The following is a 15,170-nucleotide window of genomic DNA, read 5'->3' as shown; positions in this document are numbered from 1 at the left end:
GTAATACTGATAAGATATCTTTTGAAGGGAGGGATCTAGAAGAGATAATGGTGAAAGAGAGGTCAGTTCCTTTCCTCCAGATAATCTTCCAGAGTGCCCCACAAACAGTACAGACAGAAGATGCAAAGGGAGCTGTTTATCTGTCTCTTTGCCCAACTTTTGACTATCCTATTAAAATATTAATCAAATAAACTAATATCTGGAATGCTAGTAGTGGGGGGCTTTACCCTTCCCAGCTAAGCAGAAAGATAGGGTGCCATGGTACATGGTGACCAAATATCAGCACATATAAGAGACCAAAATACATTATGAGGAGAACACATGTCATCTTGCCAACTCCTGTCTTTGTTTTGGATCAGTCTCTTTAATAAAAAAAAACTTCATACTCAGTCATTGCACCTGGGTTCAAACTTAGTTAGGTTTCTTGGCTCAGAAAGACTGTTTTAAGACCTTTTTGGGTTTTTATGCTGACAGGTTTCTCTGCCAAGATTCCATCTTCTGAAAATATAAACCTGGTGCTCTGTGTGTGCTTGTGAGAATGTTAGTTGTGTCCAAAGATAGAGAACGAGGTGTTCTGCTTACTATAGCTCCTCTGATCTGGTTGACAGAATTTTCTGGATTTCTGGTAAGGAATATGTAATCATTATTGGTTATTAATTGGAATTAATATTATTATTTATTGGAATTAGAAATACTATGCCTCCCATGATTTCTCTTCTGGCCTTCACATTTATTCTGAAATATAGTTACAGCTGCAATATGATGGCCTGAGAGTCAGTCTCAGGGTCTGGAAGCTCTGGGTTTTAGTGCTTCTTCTGACTGAAACATTTGGGTGGCATTAGTCAAGTCAATTATCTCTTAGTTCCTGATACACTTCTATAAGATCCTTAGTTGTAAAGTAGAAATCTTTTTTTTTTGTGTGTGGTGCCGATAACAATTACAATAGCCAGAAGATTTTCCATTATGACAGATCTCATTTTCAGCATTTAAATTTTTTTTATCATTTTTATTTAAGAAATATAGAAAAATAGTATCAAGTCTTGGTGAGCTATAAACTTATCAAAAATTTATCAATTAAAATCATCAATATGAATAATCAATATAAAAAAACTTCAGACAAATGTATATTTTTTATTTTTCTAACTTTTAAAATTATTCCATTCTACATATTACATACAGCTATTTACTGGGATATTACGAGATGGCTTTGACTACTAATTGTATGTCTTATGCATGAGGAATAACTTAGCTAAATTCAGAGATTCTCATTGAGTCTACTCATAATGGAAAGACATCTGGCCATAGAACTTGTTATAGACATCACACAAAATCATAAAATATTTCTGCTTTTATAGGTATAGGGAATTTCTTATCAATGTATTTAATAACTTTGAAATAAAATAATAATATGTGGCTACAAGAGGAAACTGCATAATGACTTGGAAGAAATAGTTGCATCAAAATATTTATTGAGTGGATTTGAATTGAAGACCTCCATTGCCTGATATATACTTTTAATATGTCATTTTATGAGATTGTAAGTTATCATTAGATAAAATATTGATACAAAACAAATATGGTCACCTTTTTCTCCATTTATAAGAGTGGATCATAAGAACAGATATAGTAAATAATATTGTCTGGATTTGGTTTTTTAGTTTGTCTTCCTTTATTCTTGCTATCTTAATTGTCATATAGTTGCTTATTTTAGGTTCAGTTTCTCTTCTTTATGTGGTTATGTCTCTATCACCAATTTTTTTTTTAAATTTTGATGACTTTTATGAACTAACTCCAAATAACTTCCATGATTTCTCTAATATCCATGTACTCCAGGTATCTTCCTCTGTTGTTTCTCTATTAATTTCTTTGACTTCATTATACTTTTCACTTCCCTCTCTATACAGTCAAGGAGGTTAATATAAATATTTCAATATCACAATTATGATAATAAAAAGTTTAGTTAAATGCATAAAAGCAGAAATTCTTAGTTTATCAAATTCAAATCATGATGCAATAAATCATGTTTAATAAGGGAGTATAGGAACACAGATTAACTATCAATTGAAGAATAAGTAATCTAATCTTCAAGAATGAGTCAGTTAAAGAACAAGCTATTAAACTATATAATGATAATAATGACAAAACATATCAAAATACAGATTTCTAAGAAATCAGAAATTAGATATAAGTTTTTAATCTTTAAATACTTACAGTAAACATACATAAAGATGAGGGCAATGAATTGTCTGCAATGAACAAACTAGGAAAAAAAGAAACAGAAATCTCCAATAAAATACCAAATAAGTAATCCTAAAATCTACATATGAGATTAATACAATTTATATCATAATATTAAATTAATTAATAAATAGAAAAATGATTTTAAATAGATTTTAATAAATTTTTATTTTTTAATAAATAGAAATTTTTAATTTTTAATTTTTAAAATAAAAATTTAATTGAATTTTTAATAAATAGAAAAAAGAATTTAGTTTAATGAAAAATCCAGAAAATAGATAAATTATTGATTAATATGGCTTTAAAAAGAGAAGACATCGCTAACATCAAGAATAAAAAGGGTGAATATACCACTAATCAATATGAAATCAAAGCAATTATTCAGAACTATTCTGCCAAAGCACATGTCAACAATTTTAATGAAAGCATGATGGAAGAATGACTACAAAAATATGAACTGCTTAGACTAAGAGGGGAAAAGATATAAAATTAATATCAACCTATCTCAGAAAAATAAATTGAACAGGCCATAAAATCCACCAGGACCTGATGTTCAAGATCCACTAACTCCAATCTTATATAAATTATTGGAAAATAGGTAAAGATGGAGTCCAAGAAAACTCCAGTACCGATAACCTAAATCCAAAATAGACAAACAGAAAAAAAAAAAAAAACTATAGACCAATTTAATTAATGAATGTAGATGCAAATGTCTCAAATTCCCTGGGTCAACTTCATATTAAAATGTACCAAAAGAGCAAAAATTTTGGAGAGGTTGGTAGCTAAATAAGGTACGAAAAGGCAGAGGGAAAAGTACAAAATTTGGCAACATCAATGCAAGATTTAAAAAAAAATCTGCAAATGACCTTTAATACATGTATTTTCATATATAGCAGTTACTCTCCATCTCCAAGTTTACATACTATTAATATTTGTAGTAGAGTAATCTTTTAACACCAATATCCCAATTGTATGACCATACAAATAAGTGATAGGTCATTTGTTTCTCTTCTGTATTTCTACAGTTCTTCTCTATACGTTGATAGTATTCTTTTGATGAATTTCTCTGGATTGTCCTGGATCATTGCATTGCTGCTAGCAGAAAAGTCTCTTACATTTGATTGTGCCAATATCAGTCTTTGTGTACAATGTTCTGGTTCTGCTTCTTTCTCTCTGCATCAATTCCTGGAGGTCTTTCAAGTTTACTGGGAATTCCTCAAGTACATAATTCCTTTCAGCACAATAGTATTCCCTTACCATCAGATACCACAAATTTTTCAGCCATTCCTGAATTGAAGGGCAACCCCTCATTTTCAAAATTTTTGCCGCCACAAAGAGAGGAGCTCTAAATATTTTTGTAAAAGTATTTTTCCTCATTATATTTTTTGGCAACAAACCCAGCAATGGTATGGCTGGATCAAAGGACAGGCTGTCTTTAAAAGCCCTTTGCACATAATTCCAAATTGCCCTCCAGAATGACTGGATTAAATCACAACTCACCAGCAATGCATTAGTGTCCCAATTGTGCCACATCCCCTCCAACAATTTTTATGGTCCTTGCTGTCATATTAGCTAGTCAGGTTGGTTTGAGGTGGTACCTCAGAGTTGTTTGTATTTGCATTTCTCTAATCAGGAGGGATTTAGAAAGCTTTTTCAATTCCTTATAGCTAGTTTTGATTTTTCCATTTGAGAACTGCCTATTCATATCCCTTGAACATTTGTCAATTGGGCAATGGCTTATTTTTTTTTTATAAATTTTTACATAGTTCCTTACATATTTGGGAAATTAAACCTTTGTCAGAGTTTTGTTACAAAGATTTCTTTCCCAAATTTGTTGCTTTTCTTCTAATTTTGATTACATTGGTTTTGTTTATACAAATACTTTTTAATTTGATGTAATCAAAATCATTCATTTTTACATTCTGGAATTTTCTCTGTCTCTGGCTTGGTCTAAGAGCCTACAGATCTGACAGGTATACTATTCTGGTCACCTAATTTATTCATGATTGCATTCCTTATATTTAAGTCATTTACCTGTTTTGAATTTATCATGGAATAGGGTGTGAGGTCTTAATCTAAACCTGATTTGTTCCATACTGTTTTGCAAATTTCCCAATAGTTTTTTCAAATAGTGAGTTCCTGTCCTACAATCCAGGATGGGTGGACTTATTGAACACTAACTTCCTGAGGTCATTTACGCCTAGTCTATTCTATTGATTCACTCTTTTGTCTCTTAGCCAGTATCATATTATTTTGATTACCACTGCTTTATAGTACAATTTAATACCTGGTACTATTAGATCCCAAGCCTTCACATTTTTTTTTCATTATTTCCCTTGATATTTTTCATCATTTGTTGTTCCTGATGAACTTTTATAAGTTTTTCTAATTCTCTTGAAAGAAATTTTTGGTAGTTTGATAAGTATGGCACTGAATAATTTAATTAATTTGTGTAGAGTTATCATTTTTATTTTATTAGTTCTTTCTATTCATGTGCAATTAATGCTTTTCCAATTATTTAGATACAATTTTAATTGTGTGACAAGTGCTTTTTCTTTGTGCTCATATAATTCTTGTTGGTCATGGTAGATAGATTCCTAAATATTCAATTTCTTTTTTCCTCTAATTGCTACCAATAGGCTTCCTAGTTCAATATTAAATAATAGAGGTGATAATAGGCATCCTTGCTTCATGCCTGATCTCATTGGGAAGGCTTCTGAATTGTTCCCATTGTAGGTGGTACTTTCTAGTGGTGTTAGATAGGTACTACATATTTTTTTTTGAGGAAAGCCCCTTTTATTGCTATCCTTTTTAGTATTTTTTATTATAAATATGTGTTGTATTTTGTCTAAGGTTTTTTTCTGCATCTACTGTCATAATTGTGTGATTAGTGGTGATTTGATTATTGATATAGTTAATTACATGGATAGTTTTCCTATTATTAAACCATCCTTGCATTCTTGGTATAAATACAACCTGGTCATAGTGGATAATTTTTGTGATAATTTGCTGTAGTCTTTTTCTTAGCATTTTATTTAAGATTTTTGCTTTTATGTTCATTAAGAAATTATTCTGTATTTTTCTTTCTCTATTTTTGTCCTGCCTGGATTTGGAAACAGTAAAATATTTGTGTCCTAAAAAGAATTTGTTAAGATTCCTTCTTTGCTTATTTTGTGAAATACTTTGTGTAGTATTGTTATTAGTTATTCTTTAGATGTTTAATAGAATTCACTTGTAATTCATCTGTCCATGGGAATTTTTTCCTAGGAAGTTCCTTGGTGACTTGTTTAATTTCTTTCTCTAAGATGGGATGATTTAAGCATTCTATTTCCTCTTTTGTTAATCTAGGCAATTTATTTTTTTTATAAATATTCACCGATTTCCCCTAGATTGTTATATTTATTGCCATATAATTGTCCAAAGTGGTTCTTAATGAATATTTAATTTCCTCTTTATTAGAGATAAAATCACCCTTTTCCTCTTTGATATGGCTAATGTTTTTCTCTTCTTTCTTTTTTATCAGATTAACCTGTACTTTATTTATTTCATTTGTTTTTTGAAAGCATGAACCACATTATAGTCTTATTTAATATTTCCATAGTTATTTTACTTTTATTTTCTCCTTTAATTTTTAGGATTTACAATTTACTTTTATCTGGGGATTTTTCATTTGTTCTTTTTCTAATTTTTTAAGTTCTAAACCACATTAATTGATCTCTACTCTCTCCATTTTGTTCATATAGGGACTCAGTGATATAAATTTTCCTCTGAATACTGTTTTGACTGTATCCCATAGATTTTTATATGTAGTGTTGTCAGTGTCATTCTCTTTAATGAAGTCTCTAATTCTTCCTATGATTTCTGTTTTGACCCAACTAGTTTTATAAAATTAGATTTTTTCATTTCCCATTAATTTTAAATTTGCCTTTTCATACACCTTTGTTTATTATAATTTTTTTATTACATTACAACCTGAAAAAGTTGCATTTATTATTTTTGCTTTTCTGCATTTGTTTGAATTGTTGTTATAAACTAGTATATGGTTGATTTTGTGCTTGTATCATGTATTTCTGAGAAGAAGGTATATTCTTTTTTATCTCTGTTCAATTTTCTTCATATTTCTATTCATTCTAATTTTCCTAACATTTCATTCACTTCCATTTGGTCTTATTTATTTATTTTTTGTTAAATTTATCTAGTTCTGGAGGGGAATGGAGGTTCCCCAGTAATATGGTCTTGCTATCTATTTCCTCCATAAAATTTTTAAAGTTAAAAAATCAAATTATTGAATGCAATTTTTAGGGCTAAATTCTCTCAATTCTGTATCATAATATACCATAAGTTTTCTGTGTCTATAAACAAAAATTCTGAAATATTCATGTGATCCTTTCCATAGAGTTGGAGGATATCCAAAATATGTTGCAATGTTGGTTAGGGGGTGGCCATTGTTTTTATCATTGTCCAAGATAATACAAAGCTTCTGGTTTCTGTCAGAGTCAAAAGAGTCAAAAAACCCCAAAGAAACAAAGATGCATACATTAGCAAAAACAAACATGAAAGAACAGTACATCCAGAGTCTGTAATATGGAAGAATGAGTGTATAAAAAGGGGGAGAAGTTAAAATAAATGGAATGTGTTATGCTAGTTCAAATAAAGGAAAATCTATTTGGAAACTTGGTTTTCTAAGTAAAAAATAAATCTTGGGTGTAATTTTTTGTAATTTGAAGAGATGGAATATCTATATGATAAAATATATTCAAGAGATTTAACAATTTTGTATGGAGGAGAGGCAGTGTTGTTAGAGGGGCCACACTGAAGCCATGAAGACCTGGGTTTAGACAGTTTCAGACATTTAAGAGGTGACATTATTTAGGGGCAGCTGTGTAGCTCAGTGGATTGAAAGCCAGACTTAGAAATGTAAGGTCCTAGGTTCAAATATGCCCTCAGATACTTCCCAGCTATGTGACCCTGGGCAAGTCACTTGACCCCCATTTCTTAGCCCTTACCTCTTCTGCCTTGGTGCCAATACACAGTATTGACTCCAACACAGAAGGTAAGGGTTTTAAAAAAAGAGGTGTTATTAGCTGAACCAAGGTAAATAGGGTATTTCCTAGTCTGTTTTTGTCTTATTTGTATTTTATCCTATCTTCTGCTAAGTTGTCCTCCCTTCATGTCTTCTATGATTCTAATGTTCTAGGTTGTCACTGACCATGAGGACTCTCTACCTGATGTATATGGTGCTTTTTTTGGTATTTCCCTATGCTGTCAAAGGTAAGATTCAGAATGAGAAATGAAAAGGTTTGGGATATATATATCCCAATATATCTCCCAATATATATTCCAATTAATTCAGTCAGCCCTCTCCTACATTGCTTGTAACTAAAGACAATTGAACTTATTCCTGGGACCTGCCTAAAGAACAGCAAGGGAAAATATGCTTTTATTGAGTCCAAGGAGCTTATTAGAATAGTATTCATTTAGGAGCATAATAGAGGCACTTTTTTTAGTCAGAAGGAAGAAAAGCAAGAAGAATAAGAGACTTTGAACCAATGGGAGGTCACTCTTTATTTAAAAGAATTCTTAAAAACCATGGGAAGTCAGAACAGGGAAGATTAGGACATTTCTATTATGCCGTAAGCATCACACAAAGAATGAGAGCATCAGCTCCTAATTGGAAGGAAGCTAAAATATATTCTAGTAAAAACTCCTTCATTTCAAAGATGGGGAAAAAAATTGAAGTCAGAAAGTTTATGTGCCTCTCCTGAGGTTATACTGAAAGTATCAAGTAAGAGATCTGAATGCAAGTTAGAAAGAATACATTCAGAAATACCTTCCTATTATGTTCTATCTTCATAGAGAGACTGGATCGGCCCATCGAAAACAGATCTCAAACTATATTATAAAGGGGCAATTATCAAAATAATCTTGTATTGCCTAAGGAAGAGAGTAGTTTATATAATTAACTCACAACAGTTAATGACCATAGTAACCCATTATTTGATAAACACAATGATCCAAGCTTTTTGGAGAAGAAATCACCATTTTACAAAAACTGCTGTAAAAGCTAGAAAACAATATGGCAGAAATTAGGCATCCACAAACATCTCAGACAATATAATAAAATAAAGTCAAAAGTGATATTTAATCTAGAAATAAAGGTGGTATCATAAATTAATTAGCTTAACACAGAAGAGTTTACTGGTCAGATTTATGAATAAGGGAATATTTTATAACCAAACAAGAAATGGAGAATATTCCAAAAATTGAATAAGTAGTTTTGATTACATTAAATTGAAAAAAAAAAAGCAGAAAAAAAACAGTGCAACCAATATTAGAAGGGAAATAACAAATTAGGTTTGGTGAAAGTACAGTAAATGTCTCTGACAAAGGTCCCATTTCTCAAACATATAGAAAAATAACTGAAATTTATAAGGATGCAATTTATTCTCCAATTGACATATAGTTAAGAAATATGAATAGGCACTTCTTAGATGAAGAAATTAAAGCTATCTATAGTTATAAGAAAAAATGCTCCAAATCAATATTGATTAAAAATGCAAATTAAAAGAATGCTGAGATATCATATCTCACCTCTCATAGTTATGATTAACATGACCAAAAAGGAAACCAATAAATGTTGGAGGAGATGTAGAAAAACTGGATTACTGATACACTAGTGAAGGAACTGTGAACTGATACAACCATTCTAGAGAGCAACATGGAACCCAGCTCAAAGGACCATAGAACTATGTGCACTGTGGGTCTATATTGTAAAGATATCAGAGATCAGGGAAAAGGATCTATCTCTACCAAAAGTGATGAACAAGATAAGTTAAAAAATAAGCTGGAAATAGTTTTATGCACTGATGCAAAAAGAAGTGAAAGGGACAAGGAAAACATTATATATGATAACAGAAATATTTTATGGTGATCAACTTCACAGTACTGAAATATTATCAGGAAAGCATGGTTCTAAGATTACCCCCAAAGGACCTAGGATGATCTATAACCAATAAAAGAAATGTTGGTGTTTGATTGCGGATCAAATATGACATTTTGCACTTAATTGTGTTCATGAGCTTTTTAAAAATTGTTTGTGTGATATGTGTCTTCTTTCATGGAATAAGGAAGATAGAAATATGTATTGCATGACAACAATGTTATAACGTATATTAGACAATTTATTGCCTTTTGGAGGTGGGAAGTCTGGGAGAGAGAATCTGAATAGCAATTGTCAAACTTTCTACATGTAACTGAAAAAAGTCTTAAAAGTTAAAAAAATCAAATTAAAAAATCTAAGGCTTATGGCTAAATTCTCTCAATTCCGTTTCAGAGTACAGTGTAACTTCTCTGTGGCTGTAAATAAATATTCTGAAACATTCATGTTCTTCTTTCCACAGGGATGTTGAAACATAGAGGCTATGCTCAATGTGAATCCGGGGGTGGCCGTTGTTTCATTCATTGTCGAAGACCATATACACAATCTGGCTTCTGTGATGGTCCACATGTTAAATGCTGCAAACGTTAGCAAACGGAGAAAGAAAAGAAGAGTGCGTCCAGACTCTGTGGTATAAACGAGTGAGAGTATTAAATAGGAGAGAAGTTTAAATGCATGGAATATGCTATGCTTATATTAATAAAGGAAAATTCATTTGGAAACTTGGTTTTCTAATGCATAAATGAATGTTGGGTGTGACTTTTTTCATTTTAAGACATGAAATGTCTATACTATAAAACATATTCAAGAATTTTAATAATTTTATATGGAGGAGAGGTGGTGTTGAATCATCAATAGAGAGGTCACACTGAAGTCATAGAAGACCTGGGTTCTATTTCTTCCTCTGACACATATGAATCTGGGATAAGTTATGACATTCCATTTTATAAGACTTGAAGTGATGAAATTCAAACTGCATTGCGAGATAAGGATTCCTCACCTAGAATTTCCCTATATTGAGGAAATCCTGGATCTTGTTATTCTTCCTGTTTTATTCAACACTTCATCCTATTCCAGAATTTCACTGCTGTGATTGTTTCTCCTACTGAGAATTTGAATTCTCGCTAAACATAGCTTTAGTTATGGTCTTTAGAGTTCCTCTGGCCCAATTATTCATTTCCTATTAGTTCTTCAGTAATGATCCTCTTATCCCTGAATGTGGCGAAGTCATAAACATATAAGTACAATTCATTAATGAGACTCTACAAGAAGCCTCATTGTCTTGGTAGTATTTTCCAGACTTTGCTCATAAAGCCTTCAAATTTCGAGGATCACCTCTACATAAAATTGAGGCATTATCTTAGAAAACTAATATCTAACCTAGGTTATTTTTTGTACTTTTTATTCGATAAAGATCAATAGCATCAAGAGATGGTATTAACCTTGTAGGAATTAGATTTAAGTGATGTCAAGTTATAGAAAATCTTCAGCCCCACTTTCTCTTTATGAATCCTTAGAGTCCAGGGCCAAGACAAATGGCCAAAAGATTGACTAGATGGCCTAGGATGTCTTTTGTGTCTGTGTTCTAAGTTTCTACACTCCCTTCTGTAATAAGGAATTCAGAGGAAGAAATTCAGGTTGGCAGCCAAAGGGAATGGCATTGGATGTACTTACACAATCAGGGGTAAACTTGTTTAGAATTGTGGAAGGAAGGGGCTGGAGCATTCAAGGGTCAAGCTGGGAAAACCAGTTGGAGGCTTGAAGGCTGAAGCCAACTCTTGAATTCAGCTCTGAACTCCTGGTCATCTCTAACCTGCCCCCAAACCATCCCGGCTTCATTCCTGTCATCAACTGAACCTGCCACCTGATTCCTCTCTACTACTGAATATGAAGAGCTAACCTGAAGAGGGGCAATAAGTTTGAACTGCTTATGGGAGCCTCTGAGGGGGTTTCCTCTCAGAGGTGAACCAGACCACTTCAACTCTGGATTTCTTGCACTACAAATCTATTCTAACAAACTCTAACCCCTGAGTGGGTTTTAGTTAGGATTAGACATTTTAGCAAGAAGATCCATGGTTAGAGAGAGCAGTAGTGAGTGGGTTTAGCTTGGCTAAGCAAAGAAGAGTCTTCACAGAGGGAAGACAGAAGGGGATATCAAGGTAGCCATTTTTAGATAAGGATTTCTCCTCAACCTGCCTATCTAGTAGCCTTCCCTAACATCTTCCTGAATAAACACCTGTTATTCTAAGACAGACTGAATCCTGAGCCATACAAAATCCCTCATTGAATTTAACCATCATCCCCCTAACCCCCAATGATACCAAGAGGTATAGCAGAAACCTGAAAAGTATAAGAACAGCCTAACAAGATCTCACACAGCTCCTGGGACACCCTGGGTCTGGACATTGGCTCTGCTATGACAAGAGACCAGGGGTCACAAAACCTGAACTCTCAGAGACCAGACTGGCAAGCCTGAGTCTTTCAACTTTTGAGGGAGGGAAAGGGAGATTTGAGACAGACAGGGATTTCCTTTCCCCTCTTTCCTATAGACCCTAACCTTCAGAAATCTTTCTAATTCATTCCTAACCACAATTGTTAGAATAAAGTTGTCATTTATCCTAAATTGACTTCCTAGTCATAGTGGAAGAGGAAGAGAGCTGCTTTCTCTCTCTTTCCCCAAGAGAAGAGGTTCATCTATAAAACCAGTTATTAGAGGGGAGTAAAGACAGGGTTAGTGGAGAGACATATTTGAAGAAGACTGAATGGGGGAATCCATCTCACCCTCCTTCTACCTTCCGGGCATTTATTATCAAATCTTTTTCCATTATACCCTAACCAACCCTCTAATACACTCATAGGGAATTATCTTGTGGGATTAGGTTATGCAAAATCCTCATCAACTATCTCTTTTAATACTACAAGTTCTCCCTCCCTTATAACACTTCCACAGTTGGTTTCATATGGACTTTAGAAAAACAATATTCTCATCTGCCCATTCTGCCATTAAAACTCTTCAAATAGTTTTGGTAGAAATCCTTCAAACTCACTGAAGGATTTGAGATCTGTGGGTTACCATCACTTGATTTTAGCCCATCTGCTGAGATAATTTTACTAGGGTATGGTTGAAGTGATTGCCATAGGGACAGTTGGGTAAAAGGTGGATGTTGTAAGTGGATGGATGAACATCCTGAAAAACACTTGGAGATTCCTTCCCAGAAGAGCTGCCAGGCTCGTCTGAATATCTTGTACACCTATCAAACGTGGTGGTAAAAGAAAACTATAAATCAAAACCAAAAATCAATTATGAATATCTATACAAATGTTTTTAGTAAAAATTTGGTAAATAGACTATTAAAAACATTTTAAAAATATACTTCAATTGCCATAGCCAAGTATGACTAATTCAAGTGAGGAGAACAGTTTAACATTATGAAAGCAATGAACATATTTTGAATATTTATTAATATAACAATATTAATTATTATTGATAGTTGATAGTTCTCTTAATAATTATAAAACTATTTAAGCTACAACCATATGAATGTAAGCAAAAGTTCTTTGAATGAAGTAGTATTAATGAATTTTTGAAAAGAATAAGCATAGGAAGACATTTTTGTAATACAAAATAAACATATGTTTATTAATAAAAGCTGATATCATCTGAATTAGCAAAATTCATTAAACTTTTCCTCTAAGTACAGATTGAAAATGTGGATCTTCTCTTGCTTTTCTGTCCAGTATGGGCCAGAGCCCTGTGAGAGCTAGCTAGAGCATTAAGAGAAAAAAGATAAATAAAATAATTAAAACATTGGCAGAGATTTTATTTTATTTTATTTTTTCCATTTGAATTAGTTTATTTAGTCAATTTAGAACATTATTCCTTGATTTCAATAATCACATTATTTCCCTACCTCCCCTCCACCCATCCTTCCCACAGCCCACACGCAATTTCATTGGGTATTACTTGTGTCCTTGATCAGAACCTATTTCCATTTTGTTGATATTTGCACTAGGGTGTTCATATCCTACCACATCCCCAACCATATCCCTTCGATCCATGTATTCAAGCAGTGGGTTTTTTTCTGTGTTTTTACTCCCACAGTGTTTCCTCTGAATGTGGATAGTGGTTTTCCTCGTGGATTCCTCCAAGTTGTTCAGGGTTTCTGCATTGCCACTAATGGAGAAGTCCATTATATTTCATTATACCACAGTGTATCAGTATCCTTATACAATGTTCTCCTGCTTCTGCTCCTCTCATTCTGCATCACTTTCTAAAGGTTGTTCCAGTCCCCATGGAATTCATCCACTTTTTTATTCCTTTGAGTGCAATAGTATTCCATCACATATACCACAATTTGTTCAGCCATTCCCCAATTGAAGGGCATCCCCTCATTTTCCAATTTTTTGCCACCACAAAGTGCCCAGCTATGAATATTTTTGTACATGTCTTTTTTCTTATTATCTCTTTGGGGTACAAACCCTGCAGTGTTATGGTTGGAAGAAAGGGCAGACAGTCTTTCAGTGCCCATTAGGCATAGTTATTGGCAGAGATTTAGAATTATCATCATATGCAGATTCTGTGGTGATTAATTCAGAAATCATCATTTAAGTAGTAAAGGAACTAATTAAAGTAATAGTTACAACAACAAAAACAACAACAATAGCATTTTCCAAGTACCTGCTATATCTTGGGGACTGTATTATATATTTTTCTAATCATAGCAATTTATCTCAAAATTTGTGCAAATGGTTTTTTAACTGTTGTACATTATAGGAAAAAGAGATAGTGTCTATAATATATCAATAATCACACAATTTGTGAGTATTTAAGGCCAGATGTGAATGGAGATTTTCTTGATTACAACCTTAGCACCCTAACGACAGGGTCACCAAGCTGCCTTAGAATATGTCACAATATAAAATAAAATCTTAAAATACTTTTTTAGGGTTATATGATTTATTTTCTCTTCCTCCCCTCTTCCTCTTCCACATCTGACAAGCAATTCCACTGATTTATACATGACTTATTACTTGACACCTATATCAATAGTATTCATTTTTTAATAGAGCAATCTTTTAAAACCCAAACCCCCAGTCATATAACCATGTAAACAAGTGATATATCATATGTTTTTCTTCTGTGTTTCTACTACCACAGTTCTATCTCTTCATGTTGATAGCATTCTTTCTCATAAGTCCCTCAGAATTGCACTGGATCATTGCATTGCTGCTAGCAGAAAAGTCTATTATGTTCAATTGTGCCAAAGTGTATCTGTTTCTGGGTACAAAATTCTCCTGGTTTTGTTCCTTTCACTCTGAATAAATTACTGGAAGTCATTCCAGTCCACATGGAATTCCTCCAGTTCATTATTCCTTTTAGCACAATATCAACTTCACCTTATTGAAACCCTTATTTTTTTCCTCTTTCTTATTTACCTTTTTATGATTCTCTTGAATTTTATATTTGTGCATCAATTTTTCTGTTTAATTGTAATCTTTTCTTTGTGAATGTTTTGGAATCTTTTATTTCATTAACCCTGGAAGTATATAGTCAATTTTGTTAGGTAGGTGATTCATGGTTGTAGACCCAGTTCTCTTGCCTTCTGGAATATCATATTCTAAGCTTTGAGGTCCTTCAGTGGGGAGGTTGCCAGATCTTGTGTAATCCTGACTGGGGCTCTTTGTTATCTGAAATGTTTCCTCATATCTGGTTGTAGTATTTTCTCCTTGGCGTGGAAGCTCTTGAACTCAGACATAAGATTCTTGGAAGTTGTCATTTGAGAATTTAATGTAGAATCTGTGGATTCTTTCACCATCTATTTTGCTTCCTTGTTCATGAATATCAGTGCAATTTTTCTTAGATAATTTCTTGTAATATGATGTATAGACTTTTTTTGTCATTTTTTTATGTAGTCTAATTTCTTTCCTCCACCTATTCCCCTCATAAGTTTTTAAATGAGAAATTGAATGTTTTTGTCTTCTTTTATTCTTTTGA

General features: G+C 32.8%; 1 long non-coding RNA gene across 1 annotated transcript; it reads left to right on the top strand.

The window, feature by feature from the left end:
* Positions 1 to 475: 475 nt before the first annotated feature.
* Positions 476 to 9,951, top strand: LOC130456528 (uncharacterized). Its single transcript, XR_008915530.1, has 3 exons — positions 476 to 625; positions 7,436 to 7,509; positions 9,639 to 9,951. It is a non-coding gene; the product is annotated as an uncharacterized LOC130456528 (long non-coding RNA).
* Positions 9,952 to 15,170: the final 5,219 nt, after the last annotated feature.

The sequence above is a fragment of the Monodelphis domestica genome, chromosome 1, assembly GCF_027887165.1.
Source record: "Monodelphis domestica isolate mMonDom1 chromosome 1, mMonDom1.pri, whole genome shotgun sequence".
In the NCBI taxonomy this organism is placed as follows: Eukaryota; Metazoa; Chordata; class Mammalia; order Didelphimorphia; family Didelphidae; genus Monodelphis; species Monodelphis domestica.
This window is presented reverse-complemented; position numbering and strand designations above follow the sequence as displayed.